The 21,822-nt window shown below is 43.9% G+C and overlaps 1 protein-coding gene and 1 non-coding gene across 4 annotated transcripts in view; one reads left to right on the top strand and one right to left on the bottom strand.

Annotated features, from left to right (window-relative positions):
- Window positions 1-21,033, bottom strand: part of Wipf2 (WAS/WASL interacting protein family member 2) — a 41,230-nt gene extending 20,197 nt beyond the window's left edge. The window contains exon 1 of one of the 3 annotated variants that reach the window (XM_048365600.1): window positions 20,910-21,033. The gene's annotated coding sequence lies outside the window, so the exon portion shown is untranslated. The other 2 variants (XM_048365599.1, XM_048365601.1) reach the window with 2 other exon arrangements.
- Window positions 1,355-1,464, top strand: LOC125366575. Its single transcript, XR_007213872.1, has one exon. It is a non-coding gene; the product is annotated as a U6 spliceosomal RNA (small nuclear RNA).
- Window positions 21,034-21,822: the final 789 nt, after the last annotated feature.

The following is a 21,822-nucleotide window of genomic DNA, read 5'->3' as shown; positions in this document are numbered from 1 at the left end:
ACAGTGCTCAGGCCCTGAGTTCAAGGCCCATGAAAGATCTTTGTGTATTTTGGTAACAGTTCTTTATTAGATTTGTCTTCTACAAGTCTGTGGCCTGTCCTCATTTTCTTGACTTTCATTTCTGTGTGTGTGTGTGTGTGTGTGTGTGTGTGTGTGTGTGTGTGTGTGTGTGTATGCAGTCACGCAAGTACTAAGGCTTAAATTCAGGGCCTTGAGCTCTTCCTCAGCTTTTTTCCCTTGTTCTACCAGTTGCATCACACTTCCAATCCTAATTTTTATAATCTTTAGCATTATAAAAACCATTCTTAGCTTGTAGGCCATATCAAAACAGGCTGTAGAACAGATGTGACTCAGGAGCCACAGTTGACTGACACCTAGCATAGTCACACCCATTGAATCCAACTAGACTGAACTTAACACACAGAAGGTGCTTTAGCAGGTCACAGAGAAATGTTCACAAGTATGCAGTTGTCCCCCTAAGGGGGAAATCGTGCATGTGCGTGTGCGTGTGTGTGTGTATGTGTGTGTGTGTGTATTTGTCAGTTATGGGCTTGAACTCAGGGCCTGGGCACTGTCTCTGATCTTTTTTGCTCAAAGCTAGCAGTCTACCACTTTGAGCCAGAGCTCCACTTCTGGTTTTCTGGTTGTTAATTAGAGATGAGTCTCACAGACTTTCTTGTCTCAGCTAGCTTCAAACCCAGATCATCAGATCTTAGCCTCTTGAGTAGCTAGGATAACAGGTGTGAGCCACCAGTGACTGGCAGCATCCTATTTTAATTTGTAAGTAATCTTCATTTCATAGAGAAGGGAAAAACAAAACAGGAAGCTGATTGACCCTAAGACATTAAAGTAGGGACCAAAGGAGGCTGGGGTTGTGGCTCAACAGTTACAGCACTTGCTAACATGCACAAGGTCCTTGGTTCAATCCTCAGTATATGGGGGGTGGGGAATAGCCAGGTGCTGGTGACTCATGTCTATAATCCTAAAACTCAGAACTCAAGAGAGTGAAATCTAAAGATTCCCTGTTCAAAGCCAGACAGTCCTGGTAGGAAAATTAGTGAGTTTTGTTTTGTTTTGTTTTGATCTCAAACTAACCAGACCAAAAGGCAAACTGGAGGTGTGGCTTAGAGCATGGTAGAACACTAGCTTTGAGTGAAAAAGCTAAGGGACAGTAACCAGGCCCTGGCTTCAAACCCCAAGATTGGCACCAAAAAAAAGGAAAGAAAGAACAAAAAAGTGTTCTGCTTTTTTTGTCTACTCAGAAGACTGAGGCAGAAAAGCCAAGAATTTAAATAAAACTTAAACTCAAGAGCAAGAAGCATCTCTAAAATAGTTATTGATTTTTCCAAATTCCATGCTCACTTCAGCAACACATAGACTGAAACTGAAATTATAGAACGAAGATTATTAGCATAGTCCCTGAACAAGGATGACATGCAGATTTGGGAAAAATTTCATGAGCTTCTTTTTATTAAAAAAAAAAAATCCAAATCCCACTTGGAAGTCCCATTTCTTTCTTTCTTCCTTCTTTCCTTTCTTCCTTCTTTTCTTTCTTTTTTTTTTTCTACCAGTCCTGGGGCTTGGACTCAGGGCTTGAGCACTGTCCCTGGCTTCTTTTTGCTCAAGGCTAGCACTCTAACACTTGAGCCACAGCACCATTCTTGGCTTTTTCTACATATGTGGTGCTGAGGAATCAAACCCAGGGCTTCATGTATATGAGGCAAGCACTTTACCACTAGGCCACATTCTCAGCCTGGAAGTTCCATTTCTTTTTTTTTTTTGGTGGGAGGTGTATTTCCTTTATTTTTATTTTTTAAATTAAATTTTATTGACAAGGTGATGTACAGAGGGGGTCCAGTTACATAATAAGGTAGTGAGTACATTTCTTATTTGTTATACCCTCCCTCATTTTTCTTTCCCTTCTTTAGTTCAGATAAGCATATATACAATATCCAGTGTACCAAAATCATATACAGTGACCACAGGGGGCAGGCCAAAGGAAATTCACCTAGTACATTAAACATAACGACAACAATAAAATCCTCCTGTTTCCACCTCTTGGGAGTTCATTTTGCTTAGCCTCATCTTATAAAGTCATATGTACATAGCTGTTGAGCTATTGTGATCCTCTGATAGGTCTATCCTAGACCCTTTTATGTTTATTTAGTAATTGTTTAGTTTTAGAGACATACTGTAAAGTCACTGACCAAAACGTGAAAATAACTTTGAAAAGAAGTTTGTCATTTTACAGACATGATCTCTACTGTTCTCCCCCCCACCCCCCGCCAACAACCACATATCAGGGAGACCATGCGCCTTTGTTCTCTACGTTCTAAGCTTGTCTCGCTCAACATTATTTGTTCAAGATCTGACCATTTCCCTGTGAATACCATTATTTTATCATTTCTAATCGCTATGTACTATGGAAGTCCCATTTCTTGATCCCAAAGCAGAGAAGGATGGATCAACATACCAAAAAGACAACAGAGTATCTATGAGGAAAGAAGAAACATTTTGCCCAGGTTGTGGTACAAAAACATTTAACTTGCTGAATTCATTCACTCATCCATCATCCCACTGAGTATACACCACTTAAACCATTCACAATATTGCCTTTCCCCCCCTCCCAAGTACTGAAACTTGAACCCATGGCCTCCTCCGGCTTGCTCAGCTTGCTTGCCAGCTTGTGCTCTACCACTTGAGCCACATCACCAGTATGACATTTTGTTGGTTTTGGAGATGGAAGTCTTGTGGATATTTTTGCCCAGGCTGGCTTCAAACATCGATTCTCAGGATCTCAGCCTGAGTAGCTAAGATGACAAGCATGAGCCATTTGCACCTACTGTGTGCTAAAGCATTGCTCTAGAACAATGACTCTGAACCAGCAGAGATTTTTCTCTCCCAGGAGACAGTTGGCAATGTCCAGAGATACTTTTATCTGCCAAAACTGGAGTAGGGGGGTACTACTGGCATCTAGCAGATACAAAGGTGGTAAACACTCTATAGGTTGCGTAAGATGGCCTTTCATGACCAAAAAAAAAAAAAAAAAACAGATCCTGTTTATGTCAATAATACCATGATTGATAAAATCCCCTTCTAAAACTACACAAGGTAAGTTTTTGCAATCTTGGAGGCTTACACTCTAGAGGAATAGATAAACAAGGAATCAAAGATAGTCACAGTATTTCAGTTCTTGATAAGAGGCATGAAAAGACTACAAAGTCACAAAGGTAGAGGGTAGGAGTAGGGTGCCGTGTTCCCTCAGATAGGTTTTCAGGAAGGCGTGGGGCAGCGGCCGAAGTGGTTCTCTAGACATGTGTCTCTGTGAGCACAGCAAGCCCTGTGATCTTCTGCAGGAAGATAAGTTTTAAAGAAAAGTAACAGCAAGTGAGATCCCCAGCAGGGGAGTGTGCTTGGTGTGTTCAGAGAATCAGCGAGAAGGGTAGGGAAGGAAGCACGTAGAGAAGAGGGGTTGGAGATAAGAATTGGAAGTTTTTGTGATTTATTCACCATCCAAAGTGCCTAAGGTACCAAATAAGTCTAAATGAACCAACAGCTTCACACACAAAGCAAATGAGCTCAGTCAGCTATTTCACTCATCTCACGGGCCAAATGCAATCTCCCTTTTTAAAGGACAAAACAGAGATTAAGACACTAATTGGAAATTGGGAAAGGGGTTAAAAGTCACTTGATAGTAATCAGCCAACCTATCCCTCTGCCTTTACTTGGCTCCTAAAAAGCAGTGAAGTTTGGGGAATTAGGAGCTCCTATATTCAGTAGCATAAAAGCATTCATTTCTTAGGCCAAGGATGGGGTACCTTTCTTCTGCCAAGGGCTTTTTGGGTCTTTATAAAATTTGGCAGGACCTACTAAATTATCAATACAGCCAGAGGCCACAGGCAGCCAATGAGAAGCAGAGAAGTCTGTCTCATAATATACCAAGTGAGTTTTCAGGCCTTATATGGTCCACAGAGTGGATATTACTCTCTACCCCACCCTAGGCCAAAGAACCCCAACATAAGAAAAGAGCCAGCAGCTGCCTATAAGTATTCACATGCCACTCCAAAAGATAGCAGGAGACAAAAGGTTCCTGTAATTACTCAAGAACTGATGTTCACACAGAATCAAAGTCATGCCTCCCTATGTTCTAGGACAGAGTATAGAAAGTTTCTAATGTCTCTAAAATACAGAGTAACTTTCATATTTGCTGTCACCTTTCCATACAGTTCACAACCCTCCCCTCTTCATGGAGAAATTGCTACTTCTTTGAAATTCAGTCAACACTTCTGGTTAAACAGCTTTCTCGTATGTGTAGAGATGGAATTCATTAAAATTCCGAGTTTATGTGCTGAGGGAAAATTTTTTTCCAACTACAGGCATTTTTTTCATTATGGAAACTATGTAGACAGTCTGATTGATCCAACAAATTTTTAAAAAATCACATACCCACCATGAATATTTAAATGGAAACATCCTAAGACTTCTAAAACAAACTGAACATGGATATTTTACTCTTTAAATCAATGATTTTTCATTATTATAAACATACAACCTTGAAAGAGAATATAAAGGAGGCTATATATATATTTTTTTTTTTGGGGGGGGGAGGCCAGTCCTGGGGCTTGGACTCAGGGCTTGAGCACTGTCCCTGGCTTCTTTTTGCTCAAGGCTAGCACTCTGCCACTTGTGCCACAGCGCCACTTCTGGCCATTTTCTGTATATGTGGTGCTGGGGAATTGAACCCAGGGCCTCATGTATATGAGGCAGGCACTCTTGCCACTAGGCCATATCCCCAGCCCTATATATATATTTTTTTTCTCTCTCTCTCTCTCATAAAAATGTAAGGATGAAGCTGGGCATGGTGGCATATGCCTGTAAACTCAGCACTTGGGAGGCGATGGCAGGATTGAAAGTTCAATGACAGCTTGGGCTACTGAGTATGATTTTGTCACACAATGCAAAAAAGAAAAAAAAAAAAACAAGGATGAATCCCAATAATACAGCCTTGTTCCCAATATGACTTTCTCCTTCTGTCTCAGATTTTAAGTGCTAGTCCTGAGACTTGAATTCAGGGCCTGAGGGCTGTCCCTGAATTTCTTTTTGCTCAAGGCTAGCACTCTACCACTTGGGCCACAATGCCACTTCTGGCTTTTTGTTATGTGGTACTGAGGAATCGAACTCAGGGCTTCACACATGCTAGGCAAGCACTCTACCACTAAGCCACATCCCCAGCTCATATAGCTTTTTTTTTTTTTTTAATAGTTAATTGGAGATAAGAATCTCACAGACCCTCCTGCCAGGGCTGGCTTTGAACCTTGATCCTTGGATCTCAGCCTCTTGAGTAGCTAGGATTACAAATATGAGCCACCAGCACCTGGTTCATAGTAGTAGCAGTAGTAGCAGTCAGTCATAGGGCCTGGGCACTATCCCTGAGCATTTCTTCTGGAGGCTAGTGCTCTACCACTTTGAGCCACTGAGCCATTTCTTGTTTTCTAGTGGTTAACTGGAGATAAGAGTCTCAGACTTCCTTGCCTGGGCTGGCTTTGAGCCACAATCCTCAGGTCTCAGCCCCCCTGAGTAGCTAGGATTACAGGTGTGAGCCACCAGCACCCAGCTACATTATTATTTTTTTTTAATGTCCTAAAACTGTAAACTCTGAAGTCTATTTATTCAGGTACAACTCTATGTGGTAAAAATTAGACACCACAGGTTATTCTCAGATACAAAGCAAACCCCAGGAGCCAAGTTCTCTCATCTAAAATGATGACAAATCAATGAGAAGTCTACTCTCACATTCAATTAAATAACCACAGCTACAAAGAAATGGCTTCATAAAGAGGATGACTAGCGATAGCTGATGCAAAGGCATCTGTAAATTAAATGTCTGAAAACCATCCAAAACAGAAAGCAGGGGATGACCTCACTAAACACCTCCAGCTCCTTCTCGATTCTTCCCTTAAGGGAAAGAAAATCTGTTATTTGGAAGGCACTTAAGTACTATGGGAATTGGGGGTGGGAGGTGGGGGGAGAAGCCATGCATACAAATACAAGTAAATCAGAAATCGTTTAAAGCAGTGCTTTAAAACACAGATGATAATGAATAATCAATGAACCACATATACTTTTTATTGAACATTTGTTTCTACAATTTTTGTTTATCAAAACTATTTCAATGGAAGCTGTAAAAAATGAGAGAAACCAAACCCAGTGGCTCAGGCTTCTAATTCTAGTTACTTGGGAGACATTGCGCAATGCAAGGTTTAAGGCCAGCCTGGGGGAGAAAAAAAAAATAGAGAGAAAAAGTCAACTCATTGAAAAAAAAAGGGGCGGGGGCATGTACTTGCCACCCCAAACATGAGGAAGTTGTAAAACAGGAGGATAAAATAGTTCAACCAGCCCAGGAAAGAAAAAATGAGATACTATCTGAAAAAGAACTGAAGAAAATAGAACCTGGTTCAAGTGGTTGAGTAGCCAGTCTAGCAAGTATGAGGGCAAACCCAATACTGCCCCCCAATAAAAAGAAGGGACCTCGTGGAGGCTCAGTGGTTGAGTACACACTTAAGCCTAAGGCCTTCACTGAAAACCCCAATACAAGCTGAGGCTGGGACATGACTCAAGTATTGGAGTACGTGCCTTGGAAGTACATGTCCCCAAGTTCAAATCCTGGTACAATAAAATAAAATACAAACCAAATAAACAAATAAATAAAAATATTAGAGCTGGTTCTACAGAACCACTCAACTAAGAATGCAAGTCAGCTCTGTGCCAAAGCCAACATGGCCTCCTCAGACTATACTTTTTAAGGATAAATATAATAGGTCCAGGAATAAGAACTAGGAATCTACACTTGGCCTCTATAACATTCCTGTGACAAGTACTATGAGATTACTGACTTCAAAGCAATTCATAGCAACCAAGAAGTAGCTGCAAACACATTTCCAGATATTTTACAGGGACTGGTAGTAAAAGACACAGCCATTTTTTTTTTCTTTCTAGGCCCAGAGATCTATAATACAAAGGGGAAAAGAGGACATTCCCTCATCTGGTCAAAGTTAAAAAAAAAAAAAAAAGACACTTCAAGTTACAGGGTTTTATCATCTCCAGAAAGATACTGCATAAATCCAAGGCAGATGATTAGTACATCTGTTTTCAAAGCCTGAGTCAATTTTCCATTTCACAAAAACACTAACAGATTCCTGGATTTAGATAGTGAAATGATACCGAGTAGCTCAATGTTCTAAATGAATGCCTCCTCCTTCCCACACAGCCCAAGAACCAAGGGGCTCAGAGATGTTGGCAAGAAAAATGGAGTCACACAAGGCCATCAGCCAGCACAGCGAAGAGTTAATCATGAAAGAAACACATACTAATTTAGAAATCCAGACAGACTGAGAGTATAATACAAAAGCAATATCAGAAGAAACCTAAAGAGCTTACCATGGAGACTAAAAAGTCTATAGAAGGGGCTGGGGATATAGCCTAGTGGCAAGAGTGCCTGCCTCGGATACACGAGGCCCTAGGTTCGATTCCCCAGCACCACATATACAGAAAACGGCCAGAAGCGGCGCTGTGGCTCAAGTGGCAGAGTGCTAGCCTTGAGCGGGAAGAAGCCAGGGACAGTGCTCAGGCCCTGAGTCCAAGGCCCAGGACTGGCCAAAAAAAAAAAGTCTATAGAAGAAATAGATTTCTCCATCCCCTCCCCATGCTAACAAAAGATTAGAAAAATAAAATTCTGAACTAAAGGACTAATTGCAGCTAAGGACAGGAGGATCAAGCGAAAACCTGAATGACACCTCTTGTCCCTCTTCTCCTGAGCTCTCTTATGCTACTTGGCTCCAAGAACATCAGTAGCCAAGCTTAACTACAAATACCTACCAGTGGCTTAGAATCTCAAAGCAGGACATCGCAGGAGTCCTCTCTAACAAGCCAGCCTCACTTGATCACTCAGGGCTTTTTAGTGCCTCACTCATAAAAATAAACAGCCAAGCAGGGTACCAGTGGCTCACGCCTATAATCCTAGCTGCTCAGGAGACTGAGATCTGAGGACCCAGGTTTGAAGCCAGCTCAGGCAGGAAAGTCTATGAAACTTTATCTCCAATTAACTACCAAAAACCTAGAAATGGAGCTGTGGCACAGAGTGGTAGCATGCTAGCCTTGAGCACAAAGAGGCTCAGAGATAGCACTCAGGTCCAGAGTTCAAGCCCCAGGACCAACAAAAGAGGGGAAGGGGGAGGAGGAGGAAGAGGAGCAAATCAAAATATAAGACCAATGCTGTACTTGTTATCAGTGCAGGTAAGGAGGGTGGAAAAATTAAATCAAAAATATTAAAAGGCTATTATATCTAGTTCTAGAGTCTATTTACCTTAATTCAACATCTCTAATGGAATCAGGCTCCCTGATGTGACCTGAATCTATGCCTAAGTCTGGGTGTAACCACACAGTGATTCATGATCTCAGAGCTTATGATAACAGAGGCCAAATATGTGAGCAATTTCTAAGCACTAGAAAAAAAGTATGACCAATTCAAGTACAGTGGCACACAACCATAGTCTCAACTATTCAGGGCTGGGGATATGGCCTAGTGGCAAGAGTGCTTGACTTGTATACATGAGGCCCTGGGTTCAATTCCCCAGCACCACATATACAGAAAATGGCCAGAAGTGGCACAGTGGCCCAAGTGGCAGAGTACTAGCCTTGAGCAAAAAAAAAGAAGCCAGGGACAGTGCTCAGGCCCTGAGTCCAAGCCCCAGGACTGGCAAAAAAAAAAAAAGGAAAGATCAGCTATTCAAGAGGCTGAAGCAGGAGTATAACTTGAGCCCAGAAGTTGAGCACAAGGTGGGCAGTAAAGCAATCCTTGTCTCTCAAAATAATTAGATAGAGGGCTGGGCATATGGCCTGGTGGTAAAGTGCTCCCCTCATATACATGAAGGCCTGGGTTCGATTCCTCAGCATCATATATATATAGAAAAAAGCTGGAAGTGGTGCTGTGGCTCAAGAGGTGGAGTGCTAGTCTTGAGCAAAAAGAAGCCAGGGACAGTGCTCAGGCCCTGAGTCCAAGGACCAGGACTGGCCAAAAAAAAAAAAAAAGAAAAGAAAGACAAGCTATTCTTGGTGGCATACGACTATAATCCCAGCACCTGGGAAGCAAAGTCAGTGGGGCCACAGTATGAAGCTACACTATATAGCAAAAATCTATTACAAGCAAGCAAGCAAGCAAGAAAGAAAGAAAGAGAGAGAGAGAAAGGAAGAAAGAAAGGAAGAAAGAACGAAAGAACGAAAGGAAGAAAGAAAGGAAGGAAGGAAGGAAGGAAGGAAGGAAGAAAGGAAAGAAAACAAAACTAGGGCTTAAACTCAGGGCCTAGGCACTGTCCCTTAGCTTTTCACTCAAGGTTAATGCTCTACCAGTTTAGCTCTACCAGCTTTTTGGCGGTTAATGGAAGATTAAGTCTAATTGATTAAGTGTTAGGTCTAATTGTTAAGATTAAGTTAATTGATGATTGAGTCTCTTACGTTTGTCAGTCCTGGCTGGCTTCAAACCATAATCTTCAGATCTAAGCCTCCTGAGCAGCTAGGATTACAGGTGTGAACCACTGGTGCACAGCTTGTTTTGTTATTTTCTGAGACAGAGTCTTACAAAAAGAATTTGGAATCCCTCTGCCTCTGTCTCCTGTGTGCTAGCATTACAGGCACTTATTACTATGCCCAGGCAGAAGGATGAATGTTAAAATCAATTATTTATCTGGTTCATTTGCCAAACATAAAAGCAGAAAAGCATACATAAATCTGCATTTTCGTGGATTTAACAGACAGTTTTGATCAAGCACAGTCACAAATAAAATGAAAACAAATTTCAAAATGGAAAGCTTTTAATTCTCACATGCATATTCTGCAGTTCAGCGTTGATGCTGAGCTCAGTCTACATTATCATCAGTTGTGCTTACACCCGTGTCATCTGCTGCTTCCCTGCAGCAAATATGCCTCCGCCCCCAAAAAGCAAATGGTATGCAAAAAGCAAGGTAAATTTTAATGTGCTTAATTTAAGAGATACAGTGAACATTTTAGAACCATTGAAAGGCAGCAGAAATTGGGGCGCTTTATAGGAAAATGAATCAAGGATCTCAAGTATAGTACTGAACTTTTTTTTTCTTTTTTTTACAATTTTTCCGTCAGTCATGGGCTTCAACTCAGGGCCTGTCCCTGAGCTTTTGCACTAAAGACTAGCACTCTACCACTTTGAGCCACAGTGCTACTTCTGCTAAGAAGTAAGAGTCTCATGGATTTTCCTGCCCAAGCTGGCTTTGAACCACAATCCTCACATCTCAGCCTCCTGAGTAGCTAGGATGACAGGCATGAGCCACCAGTACCCGGCTACAGTGCTGAACTCTATGTATCCTGGACATTCTTGGGTTTTCCTCAATGGCAGTCTTCTTGGCACTTGGTTATACAAGGGTCTACTATACACAGAGAGAACAGTGAGAAGTAAAGAAAATCCAATGATGACAGTCTCTATTAAGAAAAGGCCAAGGGCTGAGCACTGGTGACTCATGCCTGTAACCCTAACTACTCAGGAGGCCAAGATCCAAGGATCATGTTTTGAAGCCAGCCTGAGGAAGAAAGTTTAGGAGACTCTTATCTACACTACCAAAAAGCTGGAAGTGGAACTGTGGCTCAAGTGGTAGAGCACTAGCCTTGAGCAAAAGAAGCTCAGAGACAGACCCTAAGCCCTGAATTTAGGCCCCAGAACATGTAGAAAAAAATGAAAGAAAAAGAAAAGACAACAGGGCTGGAGGCATGGCTCAGGTGGTAAGAGTGCCAGCCAATGAGCCAAAGCATCATATACTAGGTTCAAGTCCTGGTCTTGGACAAAACAAAAACCCAAAACATCTGAGGTGAGAACACTATAGGTGCCTCATCTCTGTAATTCCAGCTACTCAAAAGGCAGAAATCAGACAGGGTGAGAATCAACATTAGAGGCCACCCTAGCAAAAAACATGAGAACAGACACTCTGAAAAATAGCCTAAAGCAAAAAGAACTAGACACATGGCTCAAGTGGTAAAATGCTTGTCCAGACCTTGAGTTCATAATACTAAAAAAAAAAAAAAAAAAGCCTGCCAGGCGCCAGTGGCTCATGCCTGTAATCCTAGCTACTCAGAAGACTGATGAGACCTGAGGATCACTGTTCAAAGCCAGCCCAGGCAGAAAAGTCCCTGTGAGACTCTCATCTCCAATTAACCACTGAAAAACTAGAAGTAGCACTGTGGCTCAAGTGGTACAATGCTGGCCTTGAGTAAAAAGAGCTTGGGGGCAGCACCCAGGCCCTGAGTTCAAGCCCCCACACACACAAAAAAAAGCCTGAAAATATAAGCAAATGTTTCTTAAAATGCTTATCCAGACTTCCTATGGAGAGACATATCATGCCTCATTTCAAAGATAATATATTAAGTCCTAACTCACCAGATAATCCAACAAGGCTGTGACTTTCACTGCTGAAGACTCTCTTCTTGTTCATATGCTACCCTTAAGCCATCAGAAACACAGATGCTTCTTGCTGAAATGCTAGAACACTTGCACATTTTCATTCTTTGATCACTAGTGGTAGGCTGCTAAATCAAGAATCTACTTTAAGTTATAAAAGCAGAGCAAGCTGATCCCATTACATAAGAAAAGTACTAAATCAAACAAGACCATCTGGGCTTTGAATGCTGTGATTTCTGAACCAAAGTCACTATATTTGCAGATAAAAATGCTTTCACTTGTATGTGCACCAAGACTTATATACCCAGGTAAGGCATACGTCCTAGATGGTGAGTGTGACAGAACACTATATTCAGCAGTTCGTAACAAGAAAACGGCATTCAAATAAAAGTCAATATTCCTTGCAAGTAAATAGGTTTCCTAAATAGCTATCTAACAAACCAACAATCTCACTCCTCCATAATCTAAGAATTGTTCCCCAACAAGCCAATTTCTAAGATCCTAAAACTTCAATGCCTAACCCAGCCAACCCAAGTTTACTTTGCTATGATACTGATGATTTGGGCATCAACATTAGTCAACTAATGTTTGTGGAAAGAAGAGAAAAAAACCTCTAGAGATTGAGCTCAATATTCACAGATGTGCCAGACGTTCATGGCTCACACCAGTAATCCTAGCTACTCAGGAGGCTAAGATGTAAGGATCATGATTTGAAGCTGGCCCAGGCAGGAAAATCCCCATGAGACTCTTATCTCCAATTAACCACTAAAAACCAGAAGTGTTGCTGTGGCTCAAGTGGTAGAGCTCTAGCCTTGAGCACGAAGAGGCTCAGGGACAGCACCCAGGCCCTGAGTTCAAGCCTCACAACAAAGAAAGAAAGAAAGAAAAGAAAGAGAGAGAGAAAGAGAGAGAGAAAGAGAGAGAGAGAAAGAGAGAGAGAGAGAAAGAGAGAGAGAAAGAAAGAGAAAGAAAGTTCACAGATGTATGCATCTGTGTTGCAGGAGAGCTGCATTCACTGAAGCCTTGCTTCCTGCCTCTCTACTTTTCATTCCCTATGTTCTAGATTTGCTGTAACTTCTTCTATTTTATTTATTTATCTTTTGGCCAGTCCTGGGGCTTGAACTAAGGGCCCCAGCACTGTCCTTGAGCTTCTTTTGCTCAAGGCTACCACTTGAGCCACAGTGCCACTTCCAGCTTTTTCTGTTTATGTGGTCCTGAGGAATCAAACCCAGGGCTTCACGCATGCTAGGCAAGCACTCTACCACTAAGCCACATTCCCAGCCTATTTCTTTTAATTTAAAATACCCACAACACTCCTTTCCTCCTGAAGACCTTCACCCAAGCCATTCCTTCCTTCCACCTATAACTGTCACTGGTCCTGCTATCATCCTTAAGTTCAAAGTCAATTCCAAGGCCCAGCACTGGTGACTCACGCCTGTAATACTAGCTATTCAGGAAGCTCAGATCTAAATACCATGGTTCAAAAGCCAGCGTGGGCAGAAAAGTCCATGAGACTCTTATCTCCAGTTAACCACCAAAAAGCCAAAAGGGGAACTGTGGCTCAAGTGGTAGAGTGCTAGCCTTGAATGAAAAAGCTATGGGACAGCACCCAAGCCCTGAGTTCAAGCCCTCATCAGTAAAACATAAAACAAAGTCAGCTCCTCAAAGGTCTCTGACTTCAGCACAGCAGTCTGAGCTAGGCTTTCTATGTGCTGTCTTCATGGCACTGACTGCAACAGTAGTTAATTATTTGTTTAATGAAGGTCTTCCCCACTAGACCATAACTGTCTCAAGAACAAGGACTAAGAAATCTTTCTTAAAAATCAACCTCATCGGGGCTGGAAATATAGCCTAGTGGCAATTTCCCTCTTTCCTATTCTTTTTAGATCACAAAAATCAATAACTGGGCTGGGAATATGGCCTAGTGGTAGAGTGCTTGCCTCGAATACATGAAGCCCTGGGTTCAATTCCTCAGCACCACATATAGAGAAAAAGCCAGAAGTGGCACTGAGGCTCAAGTGGCAGAGTGCTAGCCTTGAGCACAAAGAATCCAGGGACAGTGTTCAGGCCCTGAGTTCAAGCCCCACGACTAGACTAGCAAAAAACAAAAAAAAAAACAAAAAACTACTCAGGGCTGGGAATATGGTCTAGTGGCAACAGTGCTTGCTTGTATACATGAAACCCTGGGTTCAATTCACCAGCACCACATATACAGAAAACTGCCAGAAGTGGTGCTGTGGTTCAAGAGGTAGAGTGCTAGCTTTGAGCAAAAAGAAGCCAAGGACAATGCTCAGGCCCTGGGCTCAAGGCCCAGGGCTGGTGGGGAAAAAAAAAAAAAAATCAACCTCATTGGCCGGGTACCAGTGGCTCACACCTGTAATCCTGGGATCGTGGTTCAAAGCCAGCCCAGGCAGGAAAGTCTATGAGACTCTTATCTCCAATTAACCAACAGAAACCCGGAAGTGGAGCTGTGGCTCAACTGGTAGAACACTAGCCTTGAGCTGAAGAGCTCAGGGAAAGTGCCCAGGCCCAGAATTCAAGCCCCACAACCAACCAAAAAAATACATTAATAACATTTTTAAAAAATCAACCTCATCACTTCTAAGGCTCTATTCATACAGCACATACAAAGGAATACACACACACACACACACACACACACACACACACACATCACTAGAGGACAGTTCATAATAGCAAAAGAACAGCCTGAAGGTCAGTATAAGACCAGTGTCATTGTGAATGGAGGATATTGTTCAAAATACATTAAAAAGCAAACAAACCCAACTATTTAGGAAGCAAAGATCAGAAAGATCAGTTTGAGTGGAAGCCAGTCAGACCAAAGACTTTTCAATACCCTATCTTAATGCGTTTAACTGTGAGGTTATTTGATAATGTGGATGTGATCTGTCATCTAGTATTAGGTTCTTAGTCACTGATTTTTTTGCCAGTCCTGGGGCTTGGACTCAGGGCCTGAGCACTGTCCCTAGCTTCTTTTTGCACAAGGCTAGCACTCTACCACTTGAGCAACAGCGCCACTTCTGGCTTTTTCTCTATATGTGGTGCTGAGGAATTGAACCCAGGACTTCATGTATTCGAGGCAAGCACTCTACCACTAGGCCATATTCCCAGCCCAGTTATTGATTTTTGTGATTTAAAAAGAATAGGAAAGAGGGAAACTGCAGTTTTCATCAGATTCTTTGACTCCCTGTGGAGTTAAAGTAAACTCCCATTTTGCCTCTGGGTAGTGGGTTTCCAGCATTTCTCTCTCAGGCTTTAATTTGCTATGCACATGTGTTAAAAAGAAAACAGAAACAAAATAGAGTATTTTAGGGGAGATGTAGGTGTGGAATTATTGCTTGCCTGAGATCAAGCCCCATGACTGGCAAAAAAAAAAAAAAAGACTATATTAAAGACAATTCTAATATTTGTTACCACAATTAGAGCTCGAGATCATCAAAACCTTTGCATCTACCTGCAAAGTTTTCGCACCTGAATATAAGGAAGGAATAGATTACTCCAACTTATAATGGCAGGAAAAAGCGGAACCCAAAGTCAGCAAAAAGATTCATTCCCAAGTTAGCTCCAATATTATAAAGACCACTGATACATATATTCTAAGAACAGAACTTCACAAATCCATCCCAAGATCTACCTGACACAATGTTGTTATCAGCTAATTAGCCCCTGAGGAATTAAAGGCTATTTACTTAAGTAGACCACAAGGTCAGATAGTCATTCCAAATTGGTCTCCCTTTACCAATACTCTCCCCAAAATATCAAGAAATCCTCATTCCTGTCATGACCCACCATACCATTCTTGGGTATATATCTGAAAGAGTATAAATCATTATACAAGAAAAACCGCTGGGTGGGTGCCAGTGGCTCATGCCTGTAATCCTAGCTACTCAGGAGGCTGAGATCTGAGGATGGTGGTTTGAAGGCAGTCCTCACAGAAAAGTCCCTGGGAGACTCTTATCTCCAATTAACCACTCAAAAACCCAAAGTGGTGCTGTGGCTCAAGTGTTAGAGCACTAGCCTTGAGCACACAAAGGCTCAGCGACAGTACCCAGGCCCTGAGTTCAAGCCCCACAATTGAAAAAAAAAAAATCCAGAAGTGGTGCTGTGGTTTAGTTCAAGCCTCAGGACCAGAGGGGGAGGGGGGGAAGCTGGGAATATGGCCTAGTGGCAAGAGTGCTTGCCTCATATACATGAAGCCCTAGGTTCGATTCCTCAGTACCACATATATACAAAAGGCCAGAAGTGGCGCTGTGCCTCAAGAGGCAGAGTGCTAGCCTTGAGCAAAAAGAAGCCAGGGACAGTGCTCAGGCCCTGAATCCAAGCTCCAGGACTGGCAAAAAAAAAAAAAAAGACAATGAAACTTGTAACTGTTTTAAGAGGAAGGAGGGGGAATTTTGGAGTGGTTCAAATGGTAGAGCACTAGCAAAAAGCAGCTCAGGGAGAGTTCCCAGGGCTCCAGGACCCGTACTAGAAAGAGAAGAAAAAGATTGACAGAGTATACTGTATGCCTATACGTGTGAATAAAAATATCACAATGAAACCCTCTTGTATAACTAATGTAAGGTAATTTTCAAAACCTTAAACAACAACAAACAAACAAGAAATGCTCACTGAGACTGGGGGTCTATGTAACTCAGTAGAACATTTGCCTAGTGTGTTACTGGGTTTGATTCCCAGTGCTGAAAACAGAAAGGAAGGAAAGAGGGGAGGGAAGTAGGGAGGGAGGGAGGGGGGGAGAGGGAGAGAGAGAGAGAGACTCTCACATTGAGCCTGTAAGCTTCCTCCTCCAGCTTCCAGACTAGGGGGATGCAGTGGAATAGGAATCACTCTTTTCCTCAATGTCCTAGACTTGCAAAGCTAGTCAAAGGCAATGATTCTGCACTTAATCATCAGATGAATAAGAAACAGATTTAAATTTAGAAGAAAGGAAAAAAAAATTGCAAGAACATTCTGTTAAGAGTGTCGCCTCTATTTCCTTGCAGAGCAGCGCTCAGGATCTGCCAGTGAACCTCATTTTGACATGAAACGCCCCTTCCACTCTAATCCGGGGCATTTCCCTCAAGAGACAGTCAGCGAGGCGGAACTCTGCCAACTTCTGCTTGGGAGTTGTGTGCAGAACAGTAGCAACAAGAGCCTACTTTGAGAAAGAGATCAACAATCACACTCAAAAAGAAAAGAAGTTATTTGGCAAAGAGATGTGTGTTGCCAAAATGTTAGTCACAGCCTGAAGGTCTGGGTTTGTGCTTCTGCAACCATTCTTCTGCGTTGACAGAGGCCATTCTCTGGCCCAGGAAACCCAGCTCAGCTTCTATCACCCTCCCCATTTGAAACAGTCAAGAATCCTTTCAATTTGGTGGTATCAAGCTGTGACACAGACAAGATGTCCACCTACTACTAAAAAAGGAGGGCAGAAACGTGTGTTCTGCCATGTTCTACTTAGGACTATACTAGTTCAAGCAGAGCAAAGGGAAAATGTAACAGGATAGAGAAAACTGAAAAACATTATGTTAAGAAAGCATGCTAAAAAGTCAAGCCAGGAGGGGCCAGGAATGTGGCTTAGTGGTAGAGTGCTTGCCTAGCAGGCATGAGGCCCAGGTTCCATTCCTTAGTACCACATAAACAGAAAAGGCTGGAAGTGGTGCTGCAGCTCAAGTGGTAGAGTGCTAGCCTTGAGCAAAAAGAAGCCAGGGACAGTGCTCAGGCCCTGAGTTCAAGCACCAGCACTGGCCAAAAAAAAAAAAAAGTCAAGCAATAAGCCTCCATAAGTTATCTCAAAATGCTCTTTACAATGAACCAGGAAGAGATTGGCACAAGTGTCACACTTATCATCCCAGCTACTCAAGAGGCTGAGATTTGAGGATGGTGGTTCAAAGCCAGCCCAGGCAGAAAAGTCCCCATGAGACTCTCATCTCCAATTAACCACTCAAAAACCCAAAGTGTCACTGTGGCTGAAGTAGTAGAGCACTAGCCTTGAGCACAAAAAGGCTCAAGGACAGCACTCAGGCCCTGAGGTTCAACTGACAAAAAACAAAAACAAAAACTGGAAGAATGCTGGGAATGATGGTCCAGACCTGTAATTCCAGCACTCCATGGTAGGGGTAGGATCTCAAGTACAAGGAAAAGCCCTAGCTATGAGGGCAAAATTACTTCAGAGTAATAGGAAAATAGACTCAAGTACATTGGACAGCCCATCAGAGAGACAAACATGTCAAGAAAGAACATTTGGTAATGTATATCCTTTTTTTGTGGTACTGGGCTTTGAGCTCAGGGCCTCCCTCTTGCTAGGCAAATGAGCCACCTCTCAGCAAAGCCTCTAGTCACCTTCTCTTCTTAAAATCTTCTTAAATCAGTGAGCCAGGCACTGGTTTCTCACACCTGTAATCCTAGCTAATCAGGAGGCTGAGATCTGAGGATCACAGTTCTAAGGTAGCCCTGGCAGGAAAGCTTGATAGTTTATCTCCAATGAACTACTAAAAAGCCCAAAATGGAGCTGTGACTCAAGTGGTACAGCTCTAGCCTTGAGCAAAAATGAAGCTCAAGGACAGTGTACAGGCCCTGTGTTCAAACACCAAGAGTGGACCCCCCCCCCCAAAAAAAAGCCATCAGTAAAACATGAAAACGTCTACTCTCAACACCTTCCGCTCTGCCCTGCATTTCACCTTTGCACTGATATCACATAACTAATCAGTACCAAGTAAGGGAAACACTACTCTGACATCAAGTATGAGATAGAATTTAGAAACTGCCCCTACTTTTACCAAGGCCACATCAGAACTCAGAAATGCCAAGACTTTCAGAAACACTTGTAGACTAAGCAAGTCTCAAGCAAAGTGTTGAATATGATGCCCAAAGAAAAAGCTAGGAACCAAGATTTCAAAGAATAATAAAATAGTTAAGATTGTTTACAAACACAAGTCCCTACCAACTAACAAGGGCATAGTCACTAGACCAAAGCATAAGGTTCAACTTTCTAAAATACTTTTCAGTGAACTCTCAAAAGTATTCATGCAGAAAAGCTGGTGGCTAGAAAATAAAACACAGCAGGCTCCCAGTCTCCATCAACCAGTATCACTCATCCCCAACTTCTTTTTATCTTCATCTTGATGATAGCCAATAGACCGCACATAATGTGACACAATAATATAAAAATATTTTATTTTTTAAAAGTTGATACTAAGAGCAGTTTAAAAATGAAACATTGCTAGGTGCAGGTGGCTTATGCCTGTAATTCTCACTACTCAGGAGATGAAATCAATTTGAAACCAGACTGGACAGACAAATCTTTGAAACTCTTACCTCCAATTAACCAGTAAAAAGCTGCAAGTGGAGGTGTGGTTCAAATGGAAGAGCCCTAGCATTGAGTGATAAAGCAAGGTGAGAACACAAAGCCCTAAGTTCAAGGCCCAGGACTGGCACACACAGACACAAAAAAAATTAAATATGCATCAATTCAAAGCCAACTTTCCTGGCATAAAAAATTACAGCAAGGCTTGCCAGGCATTGGTTACTCATGATTGTAGTCCTAGCTACTCAAGAGGCTGAGATCTGAGGATGGAGGTTCAAAGCCAGCGGGGGCAAAAACAAAGGCTGTGAGAATTCTATCTCCAATTAAGCACCAGAAAACCGGAAGTGGCAGTGTGGCTCAAGAGGTAGAGCACTAGCCTTGGGTTGAATAGCTCAAGGACAGAGCCCAAGCCCAGAGTTCAAGCCCCATGACAAAATAATAATAAAGAAAGGCTAAGAGGAAGAAACAAAGGAAAGCTTCTTCTAAATAAATAACCATGTCTTCTAAATAAATAACAATGTCATGTTTTCAGAGATCCTGTCTTGATCTCCTTCAGTTAACACACTCTCTTAGAGAAAGGAATGGGCCAGACCTATAGTGCAAAGGGGGATAAAGAGATTTTAATGATTTGCCTCAAAGCTACTAAATAAGTCCATAGATGAGCTAGAATAGTCTATTCCCTTAAATTCTCACCTGCTTCATAAGAAAAAATAGTAGCCCCCAAACAGTAAGTCATTCAGAAACAACAAACTATAAGGCCAAATATAAACAACATGGGGTGGAAAAAAGGAGGTGGATATCTAGGAGAGTCCAACCCAAAAAGTTTATTTCAAGTCCCTTTGAAAATAGGAACTCCAGGGGGGCATCCCTCAGTGGCTCACGCTTGTAATCCTAGCTACTCAGGAGGCTGAGACCGGAGCATCACGGTTCCCGGCCGACGCAGCCCAGCCAGGAAACCCCAGGAGAAAAACTCATCTCCAATTTAAACCACCAAAAGGCCGGGAATGGAGCTGTGGCTCAAGTAAGCAGGAAGCTAGCCTTGAGCGGAAAAAAGCTCAGGGACGTTGGCCAGGCCCTGAGTCCAAGCCCTAAGACCTGTGCATACCACACACACAGGTGCACACGCACACACAGCGCTCAAGGGCTGGGAGTGTAGGTTTGATCCCCAGCAGGTAGGTGTAGGTGTATGCGTGTGTGTGTGTGTGTGTGTGTGTGTGTGTACACAGCAGCTTCTTCCAGCGGCCCATTCCACCGCGATCTTTTGAAAGCATCTCCCCCCCCCACCCCCGCCTCCGCGCCCCGATCGGCCCCTCAACCCCACCAACGTCCACCACTGGAAGACGTCCACCTTTCCCCGACTGCACCCCGCAAACCCCAGGCGCTGCCAGGCGCGCCGGCACGCCTCTCGGTCCACCCTGTAATTCAATTCGGATCCCTCTCCGCGGACGACCTGGCGACTCCCTCCCAGGTAAGCAGTTTTCCCGAGTCATCCTCTCCACCATCACTTCTCACCTAAACCAAACCCCAGAATGTCACCCCGTCCGACTGCATTTCCCCCAACAGGTCCTCCCTTCCCATCTCCCCACACACACCCTCCCCCCCTTTCTTTTTTTTTTTTTTTTTTTGCACACGGTCACTTCATTCCTCGCGCCGAGGTTCCGTCTTACTCACCTGACCCAACCCTTCACGATCCCTGGTTTTCGCTCTCTCGACAACCTCCCCCCCCATTTTCACCGCCCGCGGGCGCCCCGCCGTCCCCAGGCCGCTCCGCTGTACTCGGATCCCCCCCCACGCCCCCCTGCACGGGACCCACAGGCCCAGCCCTTCCGGCCCTCAGAGCCCGCCCTCAGGACCCCCCTCTCCTCCTCAGGCCCCTCCTCCGCGGCCCCCTCTCCCCTCAAGTCCCGCCCCGCGCTCCCCTCCCCCGGGTCGCCCTCCCACTCGGGCCCACCCGGCACCTCAGCGACGGACCCGGCCACTCCAGCTTCTTTCCGACCTGGCTGCAGCTGCTCCGGGAGCGAATCCTCCGCCACCTCCGCTCAGGTTTCGTCCGGTCCCGCTGGCCAACCCCCCCCCCCCCAACCTCGGCAAGCTCGCTCTTTCGCCGCCGCCGCCCCTTTTACCAACCCGGAAATGGATCTGCTCCCACTGTCCCCAGCGTCAGCGAACAAAATGGAGGTGGGGGGGGGGGTTAAAAAAAAAAAAGAAAAGAAAAAAAAGAGAGAGAACGAGAGAGCGAGAGAGGGGAGGGCACCAGGAGCGAAGAAACCCTAGGCGCATGCGCGCCTGGAAAGCCCGCCCCCTTCCGGCTCCCGTAAGGGCGGAAGTAGCCGGAGGCCGCCATCTTGGGAAGGTCGCAGGGACTCGGCTGAGCCGCCCAAAGCTGGGATTTGTCTCTTCAAGATGCGGTTGGAGGGCTGGGAATATGGCCTAGTGGCGAGAGTGCTTGCCTCGTATACATGAAGCCCTGGGTTCGATTCCCCAGCACCACATATACAGAAAACGGCCAGAAGTGGTGCTGTGGCTCAAGTGGCAGAGTGCTAGCCTTGAGCGGGAAGAAGCCAGGGACAGTGCTCAGGCCCTGAGTTCAAGCCCCAGGACTGGCAAAGAAAGAAAAGAAAAAAAAAAAAGATGCAGTTGGAACCATTTGGGAACAGTCGCGAGAAAATCTGATTTAATTGGTCAAGTGCAGCTTTAGGTTTTCCAGACTTTTTTTTTTTTAATTGCACGTGTGATTCTGTGTTGTGGAGGTGGAGGAACTGTTTCTTGAATATGCTTCTTTTTCATCTGTTTTACACACACGCAGACACACACACATACACACACACAGACACAACAACCTCCATAAATGTCCTTCCCTAACCTACAGCTAACAGAAGCCTCAGCCTGCCCTGCCTGGGCCTTGTAGGCAAGCTCCGGTTGTCATAGCAACAGCAAGGCAGGCCTTCCCAGTCATCTGAGCCGCTCCAACCCACCACCCTCCTTGAGGGTGGGGTGGGAGCTGAGGTTTCCCCAGCTTCCCAAACTCAGACAGATGGAT

The sequence above is a fragment of the Perognathus longimembris genome, chromosome 17 (assembly GCF_023159225.1).
Source record: "Perognathus longimembris pacificus isolate PPM17 chromosome 17, ASM2315922v1, whole genome shotgun sequence".
NCBI classification, from domain to species: domain Eukaryota; kingdom Metazoa; phylum Chordata; class Mammalia; order Rodentia; family Heteromyidae; genus Perognathus; species Perognathus longimembris.
This window is presented reverse-complemented; position numbering and strand designations above follow the sequence as displayed.